The 22499-nt window shown below is 41.9% G+C and overlaps 1 long non-coding RNA gene across 2 annotated transcripts; it reads left to right on the forward strand.

Moving 5' to 3' along the window:
- Nucleotides 1-1572: 1572 nt before the first annotated feature.
- On the forward strand, nt 1573-21944 carry LOC108874565 (uncharacterized). Of its 2 annotated transcripts, none has more exons than XR_007813290.1 (3): nt 1573-1694; nt 19523-19886; nt 20832-21944. It is a non-coding gene; the product is annotated as an uncharacterized LOC108874565 (long non-coding RNA). The 2 variants fall into 2 exon arrangements; XR_001959720.1 differs by having other exon boundaries at nt 19756-19886.
- The last annotated feature ends 555 nt before the right edge of the window (nt 21945-22499 follow it).

The following is a 22499-nucleotide window of genomic DNA, read 5'->3' on the forward strand; positions in this document are numbered from 1 at the left end:
GTGCAAAGATGCCATGTCTCTTGGATTTAGAAAGTTTTTTGTTTAACTTCTCCTGCTTCTCCAGCTCCCAAAAGATATTTTTATTGATCCACGGGCGGCTCCGAAGCCCAGATCAGCGTCTGCACAAATGCATGCTATCAGCACAAACAAACAAACAGCTCCAGTGCCTGAGTGCAGCTCTCTTCATTATGCACAGCCTTACAATTGGCTCCGTGTGTCCGGGCCTTGTAGCCATAAAGTGATAGTGTGAATTAAACGTCTGTCGCTAACATTCATGGCAATCCTTGCAGTATTCTCCCTCTCCCCATCCTCACAAGTCAACAGGCGCAGCAGGTGCGGCGGTGGAAATTGCGCCTCTGGACTCCCGGTTCAGATTGGAGTCAAGAGGAATGCGTGCGCGTGAGCGCGCGTGTGCGGTTATGCTGGTGGTTTGGTTGTAAAGGCACGCGAGCATCTGTCGCCTCGTCTGCCCGCTCATTGTCACTTATTCAATTAGCAGCGATTTGGTGGATTCCATTCCAGAGGGGAGGAGCAGGACCACAGAGAGATTGGGAGTTTGCTTTCACTGCTGCTGGAGGGAGACGCTGATACTTCCCCCTACACACACATGCATACATGCCAACACACACACACACACACACACAACCACCCCCATCACAGCAATGATTGTTATTCATCCGAGTCTGTTCTTCCCTCTCCCCCTCTTCTTTGCTTTCATTAGGGGTCCATAGAGCTTTATTACTTTATGACTCGTTGGTCACCATTGTGTGTGTGTGTGTGTGTGTGTGTGTGTGTGTGTATCTGTGCAAGCAGACAAGAAAGAGTGCACTGCCTTGTTCTTGCTCACAGTGCATGTGGTGATCACACTCTGAGCGCAGCATATTGCAAGCGATGTCAACAGTTGGGCGACAAATTTATAGCCCAGGCAGAACTATGAGGCAAAGAAAGAATGTGTCTGGTCACCTTTAAAGTGGAAGCATTACTGCACTGCTCTGCCAGTCCCCCAGTCTATCACCCAATGAAAAGAACAGGCTGTTATTAGTTTTTTTTTTTTTTTTTTTACAGACTTTACTGACTTATGTGGTAGGAGAGGTGTATAAAATATTCATACCTTCCCTCTGCAAGACCAGTATAAAGAGTCATTTTAACTCTGGTATGGATATACTGTATGGTTGACCAATGCATTTACTATTCTATTCTGTTCCATTCTACTCTTGAAGACCGTAGTGAGTGGAGGTTTGTGAAGTGTCAGTGCTTCGCTTTGAATTTTGGCAGTTAAATTTCCCCAGTAGAACTGCCTCTTTCTATGTTGTCAAATAAAATGACAAACTTCTATTCTATTAGACTGTTCTGTTGTAGTGTTTGAGATGGTGACTCTTGTGTTTGTTGGTTGGCATGTTGGAGCAGTTTGGGTGTCTAATCATCCAGTCATTCTTTCCTTGGCCTCATTCTCTCTCTCTGATTCATACCTAGCTGACTTTCTGTGTGTGTGCGCACACACACACACACACACACACACACACACACACAGAAACAGACATACACACACTTTATCTGACTGAATGGCACTGACAGCGAGGTGCTTTGCCCCACCAAGACATGGCACAGAGAAACACAAAGGCTTCACAAGCAATCAGCACCACAGCACTCGGGACTGCACCACTCTATTTCTTTCTCTCACTCTCTGTCTTTATGTAAGTAAGGCTCAGCCTCATGTAATGGGAAACATAACTGAATTGCCCCACTAAGGTCAAAGCAATTCTGACTGTCACGTGTCGATGGAATAATTACTTTTAGTTTGCCAACATTTCAGTTATATCCAGATTATTCCAGTTTATTGTGATTTCTGTCCTTTTTGTGTAGTTTCAACCAGAATTTCTATTACTTTCAACACTATAACACCAGCAGCAGAGCAGAGTAATTATTGAGCTTGAGAGACACAGTTGCATCGCTTCAAATCAGATGGTGCAAGAAACACACATTTTTACTGAATTTGTCATAATGATTCCTCACTGCACAGGAAATCTGTGTCCACACACTTAATGGTTCTACTACAAGAGGTCTCGAGAGATCACAGGGCATCACAGGGGCTCTGGACACCCTCTGTATGTATTTCTAGATACAACAAAACGGGTAAAAATAGATGCAAAATGGCTAAATGTAGATGAAAAATGACCACCAAAAAAAAGCACAAAATTACAAAAAAGAGACACAAAAATGACCAGAGAGAATCAAACAACTCACAAGAGGCACAAAATGACCAAAAGGAGAAGTGAAACAACTAAAAAGAGACAAGACGATCAGAAATAGTAGCATCAAAAAATAACAATAAATGACCACAAAGAGATGTAGAACAGCTACACAAAGAAGCAAAAATAAAATGTAACTTTTTAAAGGAACAATACAAAATTCTTGGGAAAAAAGAATTCAGCATATTACAAACTTTCATTTTTATTCTTAGGTTTTTTTTGGTCACATTAAACAAACAAGATATAATATATCAACTAATTAACTTTAGGCTCACTGTTTCCCTGTTCCCCAGTGTTTGTGCCAAGCGAAGCTAACCAGCTATTGTTAGCTGAGTTTAAGAAAGTGCTGCTCAGACTTTTGGACCGCACTGTTCATATTCACTGTACAGACATGACAGTGGTATCAATCTTCTCATCTAACTGTAAGAAGACAGGTAAACATATTTCCAAAATGTCGAACTTTTCCTTAACCAGTGAATTTTAGAACTGCTGCTTTCCCATTACCTCCGGCCTTTGTGCTAAGCTAAGCTAAGTGTTTACTGGCTGTAGTGTCAAATTAACTCTCATATGAGAGTGGTATCAATTTTTTCATCTTACTCTCCACACAAAGTAAATTCTCAGAGTGTATTCCCCACTCTAAATGCCACAACACTTGTATGACTTACAAATCTGTGTCATGCATGCATTGCCATCCCCTGATTCCTGTGGTGGTGTTTAATTGTCTTGCTTCGAGTGGAAAATTTACTATTCCTCTAATGTGGATTCAATGTCATTAAACTCCACAACCTATCAAGACACTGTCTAATATCAGGAGACATGGGTGTAAATTGGATGCTAAGAAACATTTGCTTGATTTTTAAATGGTTTCTTTTTAGAGATAAGACAGCCTTTAGAAAATTATATTGCAATTCAATGAGGCAATATAAATTGCAAATGTATATTAATTAGGGGGGCACTCGAGAACCCACAGCTTCATATCCTTTTTCTAATGCTTTGCAGGAGTCACCTTGAATTAATGGAGAAAACAGAGTTAGGTCCTATTAGTCTAAAGGAGGAAACGCTGTTGCATGTAAGACACATCCACCACTCCCTCTGTGTGTGTGAGTGTGTGTGTGTTTTCACGCACGCCTGCAAGTGTGTACCATCTTGTGTCAATGGCTGCGAGCATGTGTTTGTGTGTGTGATTGACATGTTGTTGATTTGTTGGGGACTGCCTTTTCCCCGATACGATGTCTGTCTACAGCTGATGACTGACAGCTAATTTGTGGCCCAGAGATTAGTGTTTTAGAAAAGAAAACTCTCTCGGAAGACGTGCCGCATCCAAACAAAACTGGTCCCATTTGGTGCCATTTCTTTGACGGAACATGTGTTCCAGGCTGGTAATGAGGACAGGCCAGTTTTTTTTTTTTTTTTTCACATGAAGGCGACCCATCATCCCCGGGATATTTGTTTTGTACACACAGTGACAGCTGCCTTTTTGAACATGCCACTGAACATGTGTGAACAGTATCAGAGCATTTGAATTTACACTACTTAAGACTGCAAGCAAATCACTTTTGATTGATACAGAGACAAAGTTGCACTCCTTTTTTTTGCCAGCGTGGTTTTGATTAAGAACTTGTAATGAGGTCGAGGTCATGTGTGAGTAGCCGCAGACCAAAAGAATCAAAGAGTTTTGTGGGTGTTTCTCATCATGTTTGAATTAGGAAATGTTAGCTTGGAAGTAAGAGTGTGTTAAAGAAGTAGAGCAAATAGCAACATGAACTGTGGAGCACACAGTCTAACTCAAACCAGAGATCCCTAGAGCACACACACTTATAAACACAATGTAACTAGCTCCAGAGACTGGCTGGCACAAACCAGACTTTGATGGGTGTGGGTTCATGTAGGAGAAAACCAGGCACAGGGAAAAGTGCTGCAGCACTGCCCGTGTCTGTGACACAAAGCCTCTGTTGTTTCCCCCTGCGCACAAATCCTAACAACTTGGATTGATTAGAGGTAAGAACATGAGCTGTAATAACACAGACCTATACTAAGGTTGCTCTGTTTCAAGCCCAGACATCCATAAAACCTGTCGCTCTGTGTGTGTGTGTGTGTGTGTGCGTGTGCGTGTGCACTCAAGTACGTACGGGCATGCATTTGCGTGCACGCATGAGGCGATTTTCTGCCAGGGGTTAGGCCCTCACCAGAGTGTTACATGTTTAAGTGTCCCCCGGTGACCCACTTCCTGGGGTTACACCAGATTTACGGTTCTTGAGGTTCTGAGAGCTGGCAGCTGTGGAATGGAGGAATGGATGTGGGGTCAAGATAAAGAGGAGCGGAAAAGGGTTGAAGGAGTGAGGGAACGAAGCAGGAGAGGGATGATGAAGCGACAGGAGCGTGGAAAGGTGGAGGCAATAGTTGAAATATGTTGGAGCTCGATAAAAGCCTGGATGAAGGGGAGGAGGGTGCAGAGAAGCGGGTGGGGTGTGTGTGTGTGTGGGGTGGGGGGGGTCAAAGACTGTAGAAGGACAGAAAGTAGTCGCTCAAAGGGAGGGTGGAGTTAAAAAAGTAGGGAGTGGGGAAAGAGGTTAGAAGAGAGCGTGGAATTAGACATCGGGGAGAAACAAAGAAGGAACTGAGAGCTTCAAGAGGAGAAGAAATGAGGGGATGTGTGGGAGGGAGAGGTGTAGGAGTGCAGCAAAGGAGAAAAAAGAGATGGAGACTTCTCTAGTGTAGCCTCTGGCCCCTCAGATGCTCATGATTAAAACCTCTTTCCACTCCCATTCACACACTCCACTTCTCACCTTTGCTTAATGAAAACACAACTCTGGATTGATTTGTGACAACCTTGAAAAAGCTGGAATGATTGAAAATGTGCTTAGGTGTGGCTCCCTTGTGTGTGTGTGTGTGTGTGTGTGTGTGTGTGTGCACGTAGTGTTTGGAGCATCCATTAGCTATAGCTGCACCTGAGCTCTTGTTGATTTGGTTTGGAGAAAAGAAAAAAAGACCTTTCCAAAGGTTATACAAAGTAGGGAGATAAAGTGGATTTAGACAATCATTTCTTTGCTGAAGCGCTTCAGGATGTAGCATCGTTGCAAACACGAACAAATTGACCGCATATTTCACAAGCTGTTGGACTCCATTGAGGGATGCTTAACACGGTGTTTCAAGTTTATGCAGGGGATTTGGGACAGAATCCAAACAGCAAGTGAGCAAATGTTCAATCAGCTCAGCAGGCAGCGAGTTGCGCAGGGGAGACGGAGAGAGAGGGGAGAGAGGGGAGGAGTGCTCGCAACGGATGGTTGGAAAGACAGACAGGGAACAGAAAACGGACAAAATATGGGAGCCTTGACTGAGGAGATGATGGGTGGATAGATGGAGAGATGACATTTCATGAAGCACATCCAATTTTAGACAATTTAACTCCTCATTATCTTGACAATTAAAGTGAATATCAGGGCATTTAATTTGGTTTTTATTACCTCAACTGGGCGTGTTCATATCTGTGCATGCATCACATTAACGTCTGATTACTGTCAGTCACTCACATAGAGATATATGGAGGACTTTCCTAGATAATCCTTTAAAACATGCCATTTACAAACTGATCCATACTTATAAACCTGGACAGCAATTACTTTCAATCTGTTTGATTCTGTAATGGTTTTACGTAGTGAAAAAAGGAAGAGGCTGATGAAATAAATGTCAAAAAATATAAAATTTTATTTGCAAAAATGATTAGGATTGCTGCAGAACACTCAATGAACTGTAAAGTAAGCATTCATTTGTTCACAAACTGAAAAATTGCTCACGAAAAATTTAATCTGAGTCATTAAAAACCATTTGCATTGTGTTTTTAAAACTACTCCATAGCGGATGAACTGTCAAAAAATGAGACGTGTATCACCGTTGTTAATCACCAGACAAGTCTTGTCAAGTCTGCATCACTCCTATGCTGTTATTATTGGCTCCTCTCAGCTAACAAGCAATTAATTCACATCAGAGCTTTTCCTGTGCCAAATAAACAGCAAATGGCAAGGAGGCTCTCTCGTGGTTTTAGCATCGACAAACTCCGATACAAGAAGGAAGTAAAAGAAGAAAAAAAAAAAAAAAACGAAACATGTTGCTGAAGTGCAAACCGTTGCTCCCAGAGGCCTCATCAAAGGCAAGGAGAGGAGGGAGAGATCTCCAAGAGTGTAGGCACAAAACAAACACAAACAAAGTAAGGTTACACACGGCCAGAGTTACAGTTTGAATCATGAAAAATCAAAATGAACACAAGCACATTTTGATTATCATACCCTCGAAATTCTCTCTCTTTTTAACACTTGCTAAACAAGCATCCATCATAATTAGCCAAATTAATTCCCACATGCACCACATCATCATCAACACCAGCTTTTTGTTCACGCTTGATTACTTTTATATATAGCAGTAGCTACCCCGCATTTAACATCTTTCTCCCACACATTTCTCTTCAGTGAGCACACGAGGCTCGCCTCAGAGGGATGATGGCTTTCATCTGTAATAAAAACAAGACAGGACACAGTGTGCTTGCACGCTAATCAATAACCATTATCACAACTTCTCACCTGCTCCTAGCCTTGTGCAATGCCTGCTCAGGGTCTGATGATTTATTCTGAGGAGATGCAACATAATGACTCATAAGACTGAAAGACAGAGAAATGTAAATACAGCTCTGCAAAAAATTCTTTAGTGGAATAATGTGTGGCAGACAGCTTGAGGGGCAGTAGCTCTGTTTTGTTTTTTGTTTTTTTGTGGGCACCCCCACACAACCACTGTATCGTCTATGGTACACACAGACTACGCATAGAATGTCCAATTAAATTACATTTTACACTGGAAAGATCATAAAGCTCCACATTAGAAGGAAGGCAGATAATGACTACAATTTATTGCACCTAAAGCTAGCACTAGCAAGGATTTTTCAGATCAGGCTATATGTAATTGTTGTACAAGGCAATAATGTATACCTGCCAACAGTGCAGCTATATACAAAATGATCTTATTTATTGTCATTTATTGCCATGGGTGTCCTGGATGTCCATTATTATTATTACAGTATGATGGTCTTCTTGGCTTCAGGAGTTTACCAGCATAAGGGCACATGTCATACATTGCAGTGAACTGCAGTAAAAATCCACAAGAACATGGGCAGGTATGATTATAAAAAGTAAACACAGAAAATAGACTCCTGTAACCATCCAGCCATTATGGCTATTTTTTATCTGATTAACTAACATAAAATATTAGGTGACACATATTGCAGTCACCATATCAGCAATAGACCCTAGCGACTGGCTCTACATTTCCCTTGACCTGATGTGATCCAACCCTTACAGTGCAGGCTGGGATGAAAAACTGGCAAGTTAACCAATTCTCTACAACAGAGGCGGTGAGAGCAAAGTTAGCATGACTCATACACCAGTTGGAAATATACTGGAATTTCCCTCCAATAATCACAATAATTTGATAATATAATCATTATTTTGGTCTAGAGAAGTTTTCTAGTCAAACACAACAAAGTGGCAGCCACTTTAACCACTATGTGTTTAAGTCTGTGATGTGTGGCATGGCTTGGGCTGTTCCAGGATGTGATATTTATGCCCCCTTTTTTGGATAGACCGTGACATCTATTGCAAACACATCACAAAGAAAGTATATGGGACGAGATGTCACATTGTAAATACGTCGGGCCTGACATTTGAGAGAAGATTTGACAGAGTGACTCATTACCAAGTGGAGTGGAAAGAGCCACACACTGTAGAGTAATGCAGGGGATGCTATTTGTTTTCCTATTTTCCCAACGCTCAGTGCTGACAATACAGTTACAGACAGAATAGGCACAATACCTGTGGTATTTCAGAAGTGAACTGTGCCTTAGTTACCGTTTGTCTTGTTGATATTGTATCTGTGAGCTCTGCTGTCTGCCTACAATTTTCCCCCTTCTCTATCTCCATCTCTATCTCTTCCTCTTGTTCTGTCACTTCTCCCTCCACTTCTTTTTCCTTTTGTCTCATTTTCACCGTATCATTTTGGTCTGTCCCATCAATTGTTTCTTCCCTGTTTCTCTCACTCCCTCTCACTCCCTCTCTCTCTAGCTGCCAATTCTCTCGTCTTGCCTTGCTCGCTGGAAAGGTGAGCGTGTGTTTCACCAGTCTACTGTGTGTCTGGCACTTTCCAATTAGCTTGTATACCTGCTTCTGGCTGTGTAGGAGATAAGATGGAGCTGATACCACTAGGCTACTGTTATCTCTGTTTTCCTCCTGTCACACACAAACAGACATATACCTTCACACACACACACACACACACACACACACGCACGCAAATGCAACCACATGATAGTGTGCTCAGAAAATGCCAGGGTACTAGCTCCCAGCGCTACAGATGCAACGGGCAGATAGATAGTAGGCTAACATTGGGTGGACAAGTGTTATAATGAATGCATCAGGGACTATCACATGTTGTCAGCTTAGCAGTGCCTGAAGTTAGCGTAGCTCTGAGTACGTCCATTTTGAGTGTTTGCGTCCACAAATAGACTTTTTTTTTGTTTTAACCCCCCACCCACCCCCCCTTTGTGCATGCACAAGAAGGGGGGGTTTGAGAGTGTGCGTGAATGTTTGTGGATGTTTGCTGGTGGCAGGGTGGTGGGCCGTGCGATGACCCCACGACCTGCCCAGACTGTTGAATAATAAAAGGCTATTCAGACACTCACTTGGTGACAGCATGAAAGGAGCAGCCACAGGGAGGGAGGGAGGGAGGGGGTAGGGGAGTTAGGGCAGACATGGCTGTCTTTGTGGGAGGTAAGGGACTCTCATTATTTCTCTCAGGCTCCTCTCTCCCCCACTACTCTCCAAGTTTCCTTTGCTTTTCTTGTTTTGTGTTTTCTTTCCTGCAAGTCCATCTCCCTCTCTCTCTGTGTCTCTCCAGGCTCGTCTCTCTCTTTCTTTGAGTCGATCCATTTGTTGTCAACTCGAGCTTCATTTTCTCCATGGTCCCTATTTATTTCATCCACCTACCTCTCTCTCTCTCTCTTATTTCTCTTTTCTTTTTTGTATCATATCCGTCCCTCTCTCTCTCTCCTTCCCTTCCCCACTTCTTACCATCTAATCTACTTACTCCTAACAACTCTCATATCTTATTTCTCTATTCCCTGCCACTTTCTCCTTCACCATCCTTCTTTTTGCTCCTCTCAATTATGTGTATCTCTCTCTCTCCTCCCTCCCTCTCAGCTCCTCCCTCTCTGTCTCATTAGTGATGCTGTCTACTAAGGAGGTGATTAGCCTGCTTCGGCTCTAATTAAAACACAGAAAGGGAACTAAATGAGACCTGTGATTTGCGGGTTTGTGTGTGCATGTGCGTGTGTGCGCATGTGTATATACACGTACACCCCTGTCTTTATGCTGTGTGTGCGCAAGTCACAGTTACAGAGGCAGAATGCTAAACAGTCAGCAGCTCTACTATGATATGAAGTGCTAACAATTATCTGGAGCTTCTGATAGATGTCGCACATATGTGGAAACGAAAATGGATTTCACTGAGGGGAATGATTGTTTAAATTAAGTCGGAGGGGAGAAAAGGGAATGAGCAAAGACAGACTGAGTGAGAATGCAGGAATATGTGAACACAAAGTCTTTGCTGGCCAAACAAGTGTTCTTTTTGTTATAAGAAGTCTAATACATCCTTTTTATCCTTATCCACTCCTTTTCACCTTTGTGCTTTGAAATGAAGTGTTTGGGAGTTATTAATCACAGACTGCAAAAAAATTCATTCACATAAAATGTTTTTGAGTTAAATAGTATTATGAGTGGGAAGTGTATAAGAAATGGGGAGGGAAAAAAACCCTGCAGTGGGTATCTAAGGGGATGGAGCTGATCTGAAGTCTGCCATTCCTCTTGAATAATCCGATTTCTTTCTTCTTTTTTCCCCTAGTGTTGTTGGTGCTGGGGAAAAGAAAAATAATATTTCCCCACATTTCTGTCCCTGCACTTCAAATCCTTTGCTTGCGTCACCACTGGCTAATCAAATGAGCTGCCATGAAAACACATTATATGTGAACACTATATCAATTAAAAGTCCACCTTTTGTTACCTTAGATGTATACGGATTCCTTATATGCTGATAACTCCATTATGAATAACTCTGTCATGAGTCCATGTATGTTTGGTAGAATGTGTGGAGACCAACTGCTGAGGGCGATGCCGTAAGCATGTAATAATTGCTGAGCGGGCCGGTTTATTTAAACTGACACATTGTCATCAAAGTTGCCGCATTACTATGATCAGAGCACTACATCTGCTACCAACTGTACATCCTGTGGATAATTATCCCACTCCCTTCATCTGTTTGCACAAGGAGACACATCGGGATCTTGTGTTGTAGCTGCCGTGTGGACCCGGAGCCCTCTGTTGCAGGGGAAAAGTGAGAATGAAACTTGCATTGATATGGCAAATCTGTGCCGTAATGGGTTTTAAATGCCCGAGATGAAAAGGACAGGAGAGGAGATAAAGTGTCTGCTTTAATATTTCCAAGTACTTTGTACCTCTCATTGGATGCTATTTATCTGCAAGCAATAAAAATATCATAATTAAAAATATATAAATTTTCAATTTCAAAGGACATTTTCAAACGGTAATGTGTTTGACCTTGTGAAACAACCTGCATGTGCTCCTTCTCTCTTCAAAATGACCCTTCAAAGCATCCTTTTTATGTATTTTACGTACCTTTCAGAGCATTTCCATAGACCAAAGCTGTCTGAACCCACTTGACCTTCCTCCCTCCTTTTGTGCAGCAGCATTCGTTATTCTCTTTCAAAGTAATATCACCCAATGTATGTGTTTCAACTACTGGATTTGTTGAGCCTTGTTTCCAGTGGATCTGTGTCTTTGTGGTGCCAGGGTATCAAAGGCAATGTTGCACTATGTCTGCGTTTAGACCTTTTCTCACCTCCGAGCAGAAACGCCAACGGCCAGAGAGAGAGAGAGTGAGAGAGACGAGGGGCTCACAATCTGACGTCTGATCATATCAGGCCTGACTGAAATAGGGCATGAGGCTCACCCTGCTGTGGACACACAGTTACGTGAAGACACACACACACGCACTTTATTTTCCTGTAGGTGGGATACAGGCAGGTTTGTTTGGCTTATCTGAGCAACCGAACACAAAAACTGACTCCGTCTCTCAAGAGAACTGAGAAAAGCTATGACTTAAAGCAGTGGTTCCCAAACTTTTGTAAACCAAGACACCCCTTTGTTTTGATTCCTTTTTCCATGGCACCCCTCCATGCAGCAGCTCAAAGCTGTGTTATTGCTGCAGATCTGCAGATAAATATTGAATTTAAACTAAATAAAGGATTATATCCTAAGTATTCTGGTTGGTTAAAGGCATTTATTTCTGCCTGTTCATAAGTTTAAATTAATTAACTTTTTTCTTCAAAGATACAGAACACACCCACATATCATGCATTAATTCAGTTTTTCATTTACTTAGTCTAACTGTTAGCCACTCAAAGTATTCACTGTATTCCCTGGCTAAAGAGATATGTGTTTGTCTCAAGGTCTTTCATGAACGTATTAGCTGCATTTGACTGTGTTTCATGCAGGTGAGGCATTCATGTGTGGGATGGCTAACGTCTCTCCATTAAAAGCTGTACGCCAAGCAATTTTCAACTTTAACTTTACTTCTCCTGGCCTCAGACTGTGATTGGGGTTGAGATGGATCAGCATTTGTTTGAGTGGCAAATCTTTCCATCACTCCTCCAACAGTTATTTCTGACTGCTGTGCATCCGGAGAACTCGGGTGCGTAGAGAGGTGTTTTACGTTACTATGACAACCTCCAACTGTATGCTGTCATCATTGATCGTAGCTGTGGCACAACTGCATGTTTAAAGGACAGGTTCACAGATTTTACATACTGTTTATGTCTGCTTACATTTGTTAAGGAGGACTAATGCATCTGAGGTCTGCCTCATATGATCAACAATGTTGAAGTGCAATGCTAAATCAGTGGAGAACAATACAGGAATGCACAAATAAATGCTGTCATGCAACACATAGAGGAAATGTATAAATTAATATTCAAATGTTTAAAATTACACTACAATTAAATATTAAAACGTGTCATTAAAAACAATATTTAATGTAGCACTGAATGCTTAAATTAAAAAGGAAAGTGTCTATTTTCATACACTTGAAAACAGCATGAAAATATACTTAATTCAAAAGTTGGCTGTTGAGGAAATTTCTGTTTGAGGCTGTCATTGAATAAAGGAAAAAGTGAACCCAAGAGAGCAAAGATGTCTTTTGAGGTAAACTGTATTGTAAAATAGGAAGAAAGGGGTCACAATATACAATACAAACAGTCTGGTTGTGTCTGTAGAATTCAGTCATCAATGATACATCTGTGTCAAGGTGCCTTTATACCCAGCAGTAAGACTATCTTCCCCCCTTTAGCACACACACATACTGACATGTTGGCAGTTTCTACATTCTGTCCTTGAAGACTGTACTTGTTTGAGACACTCCTGCATTTTAAAATTAAAGATTAAGTTTGAGAAACTCGCTATTCATAGATTTGTTCACCTGGAGTTCTCTATAAATTATAACATATGTAGTAGTTAAAAAGAAACCATCACAACATTCAGGAATTATTTAAGAATTATCATCACATTCCTTGTTTTATGTGATGAAACACTATTAATAATGTACAGTAAAAGAAGAAGAAAAAGAAAACCTGACATAAATCTTACAGCACCCTTGGCTCATCCTCAGAAACACCCCATGGTGCTGCGGCACCCACTCTGGGAACCATTGACATAAAGGCTGACTGTTGTTCATTAGAACTTGGGTTTTACTTTTGAAGTTTTACCCAATCATTTATTTAAAGGTAAGACTGAAAATGAACGCACAACTAAGAGACAGTTTGGGTCAGCTTTTTAAAAACTATTTTCCCAGATCTCAGCAGTTATCTCTGTGAATACAATATTATAATTTCCCATAGAATGAGAGCCAAAACATACAAAAATAACCCCCTGAGTTGGATAACATTAGAAGTCTGTGCTTTAAAGACAGATGGTGGCTGGAATTTAAAGTCAAACTATGAGAATGATGACTGAAGAGGATGATGTCGATGACGACACTCTGGTGCTCAAAACTTTGGTGATGGTGATGACACAATGGCAATGATGTGGGTATTGTTGTCATAACAACAAATCCACTCCGGTGATGGAGACAGATCTGCATTGCTCAACACTCCATCAAGTGTGCCCCCATTGTGCTCCAATCAGGGCCTCCTCTCATTACTCTTCATTGAGCCAATGAGTTTGACGGCAGAAGAAAAGGTGGAAAGTCCCCTCCCCTCTCCTCTCAGCATCCAAAAAACAGAAATCAATTTCATCTATTGGACCCTGCGCCATGGCTGGCTGCTTAGTCTTCTTTTGATGCAGGGCACACACACACATACAAATGTCTCTGACACCTCTTTAGCTCTCTTTTGTTAGCCCTTCATTGCCCATGCCATATGGCAAGTGAGAGGGATCCAGTGTGTGTGTGTGTGTGTGCTCGTGCGAGTGTGTGTGTGTGCGTGTGTGTCTGTGGGGTCAGAGTCGGGGGTTATAGGAGGCTGACCCGCTGACAAAGACTCCCCACTCCATCAGTGATCTCTATGAATACATGAGGACAAGCTGGGCTGAATGGGAGAGCAGAAGCCGTGGAGAAGTCGGTGGCAGACAGAGGAGGGGTGCTGGTGTTTGGATGATGGGGGCATTAGCAAGATGGATGTTAGGGGGGATTAAGAGAGAGGGAGAAAATGAAAGAGACAGGGGGTAGATGGAGAAAAGGGGGGGGGGGAGCTGTGATTAAAATGAGAGCTGAAGAGAAAGCACATGTGAGAAATAAGCAAAAATGTGTGGTTACAAAGGCTTATGGAGTGTGTGTTAAGGGAATGGTGTGTGTGTGTGAGTGTGCGTTTGTGGCTTTGAGTTACCCGCTGTGTGCTGTGTGTTTGTGGGGGATAAGAGGTGATCCCTGTGGCACGGGGGATCTACAATAGGCCAGCAGGTCCCTCTCTGTGTGATGACAAGGCTCTCGGGGTCCTATGCGAGCGCCTGTGTGTGTGTATATGCACAAGTGTGTGTATCCCAGCAGGCCGCTCTCTATAGGAACACCAGTCTATGAGAGTGGAGAGATTCTCATTAACCACATCTGACAGCCAAAGCAGGGAGCACACAGTGAGGTAGCAGGTCAGGAAGTGTTACGAACTATCCTCTTATTGCTTCTGAAGTTTTCGTGTCTGTGTGTGTGTGTGTCTGTGTGTGTGTGTTTGTGTGTGCTAAAGTTGGTTAGAAAAAAACATCTCACATCCTTGCCGACTGCATGAAATTGCACAAGTGTACTCTTAATGATCGCAGCATTCCACACAGTCCTGATCCAACAATTTCCATCACTCTAATTCTATGCAGATAAGTGCCGATAAGCAAGTGTCTACAAAAGCGCCGCTTATAAAGTGCCTCTTATTTAAATGAGAGCAAAGAACTAAAACTCTCCCTGATAAGTGCTTCTGACTTCAATAATAGCACGTATACATGTAAGTGCCTTCTGACTTTAATGACAGTGAGCGGCTAAAGGGCTGTGAGACAGCAAGGAGTACAAAGGAGAGAAAATAGGCCAAGCCAAAGCGATGGAGACATTAGGGATTGCTGCTAGTTTTGCTCCCACTAACCCAGTGCAGCCGTCACCGCGGTTGCTCCATAATGGTCACACTATTACACAGCGTTGCATAAGATAGATAAGGCTACGAGGAGGCATATTCACTGCACCAAGAGACTATCTGCTGATTGTGTGTGTGTGTGTGTGTGTGTGTGTGTGTGTGAGGGGGTGGTGGGTGGTGGGGCGGTGTATCTGAATTGGCAGTAGCTGGGGGAGTGTGTATGAAAGTGGTACAAGATGAGCTGAGAGATGAGAGTGGGGAGAATGGGAGAGAGGTGTGATTGTGCTCTGTCATCTATGTGTGTAGGTGTGTGTGCGCGCGTGTGCGTCTGTAACGTGGCTAGCTGCCCTTGCCGTTTAGAATGAATGGTTTAGACTCTGGTGTAATAACAGAGCACTATGGGAAACAAAGACCCCTTTCACGTTCACAGCCTCTGCTCCTCTCTGCTTCCTCTTTTTCACTCTGCTCAGTTTCCTTTCCTCGCCTCAGCTTAAGCCCCCGTTATTTTTCTACAACACTAACATATTAGCTGATTCCTTACCTATTTTTTTATCCCGAAACTTAAAGTAGCTCTTCCTCCTCTCTCTCCTTTTTGTCTGCTCAGCAGCTGTGACTATCATTTTCCTTTCTCTGTCCCGCATTACCTTTCCATATCTCTGCTTGACTATCATCTACTTTCTGTCCTATTGCCTTCTAATTCTTATCTCCTGTGCTTTTCCTCTGCCACCAAATCACTCTCAGTCCCAGCTTTCTGCCACCCTCCACACACCACCTCCACCACCATCAACCCCCATCCACTCCCTCCTTCACATCTGTTTCTGTGGCCCTGGTCCACGAGGTTGAATGCCAGCACCCTCCTCCCCATTATTAGCAGAACACAACTCTCTGACTGCTCACCTCCCCGGCTTCTGTTGCCTTTTGTCCCACAGACTGGCCTGAGCCATTGCTTCTTTTACAGTGGACAAAACCCAGACACTGCTAAATAGACAGTGGGGCAGTTGGCTGGTTTATTGTCTGTCTCTGCGTGTCTGTGTTTGTGTCAGTTTGGTGCTTGTGTATGAGCATACGTATGTGTGTCTGTGCAGTTGCTGTATGAAAGAGTGGTCATTTGTTTACACAGTTGGGGTGCAATGAAGCCTTCTGCTGTGTCGCGAGGCAGAAAGACCTGTTCCAATTTTCATTTTTACATACTACAAACACATTTAAGTTTTTTTTTCTTTTTCTTTTTTTTGATGATGACACATTCTGTGATTGCCTTAGTGTAATGAAAAAAATATACTGAGCAGAGACAGGGTATGTCTGAGTGTGTTTGATCCTGTGGTGTGGTGTGTAAAGGAGCTTATTATGGGTAAAAGAGTCAAAATTAGGTCAAGACTTGTTTGATCTTTATAAATGTAAGGGATAAAGTTGATTGCCTACACCTTCCCATATAGGGTTTCTTTTCTGAAACGTCTCACCACACACTCAGACACACACACACACACACACACACCTTAACCTAACCCCAATTAGGGCAGCCATTTTACTTTGTGCTCTCTGCAACTGCACTGAAATCAAATGAGGTCCACCAATTTTGTCCCCAATTAACTGGTGTGAAGTGTAAAATTTGTGGTCCACAGTATGACAGAAACCACACACACACACACACACACACACACACACACACACATTATAAGCAAAGTATTCTTATTGTGAATAGTTGTGAATTTAAGAAGGACCACAAAAAGCGGGTGTACATAAGCCTCATGTTTAGTAATCTGAGTGGGCTGCAAGTTGACATCTGCTGCCATTTCTGCTACCTGTATAACATGGTGGGCATTGTATTCCTGAACAAGAAACGACCAAGAAAGAGCTGTGGACCTGCTGCAGAGAGTCATTTGAGTTACATTGATTTAAACTCAAAAGCCGCATGCAGGTCATGTACCATATTCACATATCAAGAACTGTAATGTAGCCTTTGAGGCAGAGACCCGAAATAGATTAATAGCTGGGCATCGTGGGGGCTGTACCATCATCAAGCATGTTATCAGGGGTACAGCATGTAAGTAAGTGTAAGTGTGAGATTAAAAGGCAGACTGCTCAGAAAGCTCTGGGGCCTTTTAAACTTCATTGTAATGGGAGATGACTTGTAGAACTATTTCTACTGTATAATGTAAAGTAGTGGAAACTGGGGACATTAAGTTTAAGTGTTGATCAGCGTTTTTCAAACTGACTTGATTGATCTGTATACAAATTTAAATGAAAGAAACAATACATTTCTGACTTTCGTAATGAATAACTACTGCTTTATAGCCAGTGTTAGCATTAATAGCTGTTTGCTTACCAGTCTAAAGGAAACATTGCAAGTTCAGCATCAAACTTCATTCCTTTATTTGCCAAGAGATGTTTTCAGCAGTGGAAAGCAACAGCAATGTTAACTCTCGTTTTGCTTCCTTTTCTATCTGTCCATTACCTCTACTGACGTAAGCATGCTAAGCAGCTAGCCCTGACCGTCCTGTCTCATAATACCACTTTGTGGTGGAGTGGTGCAGGGATGATGATTTTTTGTAGACAAACCAGGAGGTTAGGATCACCCTGGTTTCCTTGACAAAAGGCCAATGGGATTTTTTTCATTGGCTTTTGGATTATTGCAGAAAAAAGGCTCAGTGAGCAACAGAAGTTTATGATACTTAAAAGTTTTGTTCAGCAAGATAATTTTCACAAATTAATATCACTTTGATGATTTTCTGTGCCTAAATACAATCGACAAAAGTAAAATTCAGCTATGAACAAACTACATGGTCGTGTGGCTTCAACATCACCACCACCACAAAGCTTCCAACTTGTGATTTAATTTAGTTGCTGACCTCTTCTACAGAAGCCTCTCTTTTTAGAAAGTTAGAGATAGTTTGAACAAGCGGGAGTATAAACACAAGGCTGTAAAGGTGGACTTGTGATTGGTTTTCGAGTGCTGCATTATGACTTTGACAACTTCTGTAGACTGATTTAGCTACTCATTTAGCAACCAACTTTTTAAAGGCATGTAAAAGTGAGGTATTTTTGGACATATTTTATGCCATAGATTAAAACATGAAAATGTCTTGAGTTTGTGTTAACCAGAGACCTTATTCCATGCATCTAACCAAAAACTGAATCAAACCATTGACTTTGGGATGAGGTCAATGAGAGTGCTAAAATGCCTACTTATCTCTGTTGTTTAGGAATCGTTCCACCACTCTTTAGTGAGTCATTGTAGCGTCCAGTCTGCCCTCAGTCCAACATGAGAGGATAGAGAAGCAGTGCTGCCTATTCTAATGTCTCATCTTATAAACGCTAAGATGGCTGAAGCTCTTGGTGAGCTGTTAATGCTAATGTGGGTTATGTCACAATAGCAAAAACTTGTAATATGGAACCTTACATACCGACATCAAAATTTTTACTTTATTGATTAAGTAAACATACAGCCCACAAAGGGTATAATTAAGCAAATAACAGCCAGTAGAATTGTCAGGAAAGCAAGGCAACAGCAACAGGAAAACAACTAGGTGAGCAAACAACAATTTTAAGGCAGGAGAGGCAGACTGACAAAGTGTGTGAAGTGAATGCTACATTTACAGTAAATAAGGGGCTTGATGAGCCAGTGAGCTGCAGTTGTAATGAATCACAGCAGTGATTAGCAAATGAGGAACAGGTGTGCAGGAGTGACAACCACAGAGAAGGCATCTAGTGGGCAGGTGAGGCATGACTGGACTTGAAAAACAAACACATTACACAAGGGACAGGGAGATTAAAGCTGCAGGGGAGTAGTATAATTGTAATACTTGCAAGCTACTGTGTCTGTAACAACGGAAAAATCTGCATCAAACACTAAACAATATTTCCTCTGAGGTTTTTCTGTAGTTTCTTCCTTCTTATTCCAGGTCAAGAATTTGTTGGCTGCAGTGAAAATTATTAATGAGACAATTCTGGGTACACATACAAGAGGCTCATCTGGCTACTCAGAATAGAGACCCATTACAATCGAGATAATCCTCGGGATTTGGTCAGTAAATGAGTGAAACAGAGACTATGTTTATTCTAGGCGAATGCGCCACACTAAACACAGACATGGGCGGTAAACTCTTAAATCCCATGAGGTCCCCGCTTAGTTCTAGTCGGTGCCAACAGGGCATAAGGAGGAGAAGCAGAGGGAGAAGGAGGAGGAGAGGTGCAGATGTCGCCATGACAGTTTATTTCAGTGAAAACTAGATGCATTTAACACAAAGTAAGGTCGGCCATGGGTGATATGAATTTAAAAAACAATGTCCTGGTTATAAAAGATCAATGGAGGAGTAACATCCAGATAACGAAGATTAATACTTAAACACCTGCATTAAGCAAAGTGTGTAAATATTTTCAGTAACAGCCGCATTGCCAGCTGTACAAAAGCCTAGAGTAATTACATCTGTAGAAAGGAAATGAATACGGTCATAGAGAGAGCACTTTAACAACAGCACATCAAGAATGCTCAACACAATAAACACTGAAAACTACTACTATAACCAAACTTAAACCTAATCTTTTGTGCCCTTTCTTGGAACAGTGTGCAGAGGATGGCAATGACCCTGCTGCAGTTTCCTCTGAGAGAGCCAGCATTATCATGTTTTCATGGTGGAAGCATCCTCCATCCTCAACCCAGTGTTCACCTGCCCTCCATGTGCACAGGCTGAAGTTGTTTTGTTTTTTTTCCTCCAGCCCTGTGTCCTTTTGCTGCTTGTCATGTGTCATGCTTTACTTTTCTCTCCTAATTTTCTGACAAGACCTGTTGTTTTCCAGCAAGTTAACAAAGAAATATGATGCGATGATCCCTCCATGGGAGCAGTGTGGTAACAAAGACAGAGAGCCACTCTGAACCCTGAGGTGGAAAAAACAGACCCCGTCTCACAGAGTGTGATGAATATACTCAGGTAGTATATATTCACACATACACAGGCACACACACACTCACACATCTACTGTAAAGAAAAGCATTGTCCAAACATTCTTTTTTTTTCTCCTCTCAAACCCATCCATTTCTACTCTTCTCTATGTGCCCTTCAACTTCATTTGAGTCATTCTTCCTCTATTTCCTCTTCCTCTTTCTGCTCTGCTCTACATTGTGCATTAAAATTCCACTCCACTCTCTGGTCCCCCCCCCCCTTCCATTTTCTGAAAGCAGGAATGATACACCGGGTTTAAGCTAAATTCCTTGTCTGTCTCACTAATTGCTTGCTAAATGCATGATGGAGAAAATCATTTTCAGCCAGCATCGGAGTGAAAGAGCCTTTCAGCATTGTTCTGGTTGTCAAGGCAACGCAATTAAAAAACCCAACAAGAACAAATGTGCACTCAGGATGGGGAGGTTTTAATGTAGGCATCTCTGCCTCACTCTCACCATGTTTTAGTTTTCTCCTCCTTTTGAGTTTCTGATTTGGCTCTTGTTTCGCTGCCATTCTCAATCTGAACAGTTTTGTTTCAAAAATGAAATTTCTACAATTTGAGAGTAGTGACATGCTCCCTTGTAAGAAAAGGATTCATGGAAAAAAATGACAAGCTGACAAAATTGTGTTTTCTGAGAAACTGTGTAACTTAGGCTGTGCCTGACAAAACAATAACTCTCATCATGCAGAGATACTCAATGGACGATGACAAAGTCTGCCTTGTTCCCTTCTCTTTCATGCCAAACCAATGCATCTTTTGCTATTGACTCTAAACCTCCCTCCTTCTCTGCTGGTAGTATACAGTATCCCAAGCATTCACAGTAAATCCCAGTGTGTGAAAAAGGCCAAGAATATGCAATGTCTGTTCCCCTTTCGGCCACCCAACTCTATCTTTCTCTCGATATTTCTCACTCTCTCTCTTTTTTTAATTAGATCCTGGTGTGTTGAAGACCACGCTAGTAATTTACGAGTTCAGCCTTGGGTCATACTAAACTCATGGGATTGAAGGAGAAGAGGAGAGGAGAGGAGAGAAATTTGAGATGAAAAACGTTGCAGTTCTCAGCAGTGCCAAGCTAAACGTGATCATTTACCTCACTCTCATTCTGGCAGCAGCCCGTCTTCCCTCTCTCTTTCATACCAAACCCTCATCAGGATGATGTATGTGCGGGTGTGGAGCCCATTTCTCCAACCACCTGTGTATTGCTTGCTTGTCTGGCAGTCTAAGATGTCAGCTAGAGCAATGATGATATCATTATTCAAAACATTACACAGATTTGTAGAGCAGAGACGCACCATGGATTATGGAAGAAGAAGGAAAATAAATAAATAAATGAAATCCATGTTCGGAGTGATTCTGTCACCAGAGCCAGATGTTGTTCTTGCTCTATTTTCCTTTCCTCTGCAGAGAAAACACACTCTGATCCAGACAATTTGAGAAACTACATGCAAGAACAAAAACATAGCTTTGTGACAGTATGTCTTGTGTTAGACTGTCAGAATCAGGTCAGTTTGCCATTGAAAATCTACTCAAAGATTTTCTTCGCTGAAGGGTTGAAACAGTGTTACACAAAAAGATGTGCAATTTACTCAGTACTGCAAACCTATATAAAAAAAAGCCCTGATAATGAATTTTGTGGCTGTAGTTTGAGTTTTTAATGAATACTTGACTTTGAACTTATGGCTTCTATATTGCTGCGTTCATAAGGTTTTGACATTTGTGTTAGATGTGGGTGTAATTTTAGACGACTCCTCGAGTTTTACAAATCAAGATTGGTGTACAAGGTATGAGGAGCACTACTCTACTGTGGAAACAGTTGTGTATTGTCCTCAAGTCTTAAAAAATAACCCAGGTGATCAGGGTAATCGTGGTATGAGAATGGAGATTTAAGATTTTGCATTACAAATCAGAGATGGGTGTAGACTTTGAAATACGTGGGCTTTTGCTAGGCAGGGAAGGTCTACCAAAAAGACGCACTTGACTCATACATACAGGAGCTAAAAGTCTGAATATTTTGCCCTCTATTTAATCAATTCAGACTATTCTTTTTCTCTCTAGTGATATTTTAGATTTTTTAATTTTATTATTGCACTTCCATGAAGTTGGTAGACTTCCAAGAAACAGATTTTGAATTATGGTCAAATTCAAAGATATCTTGATGTCCCTTGTCCAGGTGAGACCCCAAAATGGTGGATCCTGCATTTCCCATAATGCTTCATACCATCTTCTGTTAGATCCTCTCTCTCACACTAACACATAACAAACAGACCTGATAATTAAAACTGAATTAAAAAACAATTAATAAAGTAATTTCATGTTGAAAATCTGTGTTTTCCAGCACCCTTAGAGCAGACGCAGGAGGTCAGTGAGGGGCTGCGGGCTGTTAGCTGAGCTGCTGCTAACATTAGCTCAGCTTGTTTTTAGGTTAGGATTCCTTCAGTGTTCATTGTTCAGGAGGTTTTTACTGGGAGCTTAATTATCCACACGGGTCTCCTCCTCTCCAAATCAAATGGAGCAAGTAATTAAAATCAGTAAAAAACACTGAGTAAAATAGTTTCACGTTAAAAATCCATGTTTCTCTGTGACCCTCCAGGGTGGGCACA

This window comes from Lates calcarifer, linkage group LG5, assembly GCF_001640805.2.
Source record: "Lates calcarifer isolate ASB-BC8 linkage group LG5, TLL_Latcal_v3, whole genome shotgun sequence".
Lineage (NCBI taxonomy): Eukaryota > Metazoa > Chordata > Actinopteri > Centropomidae > Lates > Lates calcarifer.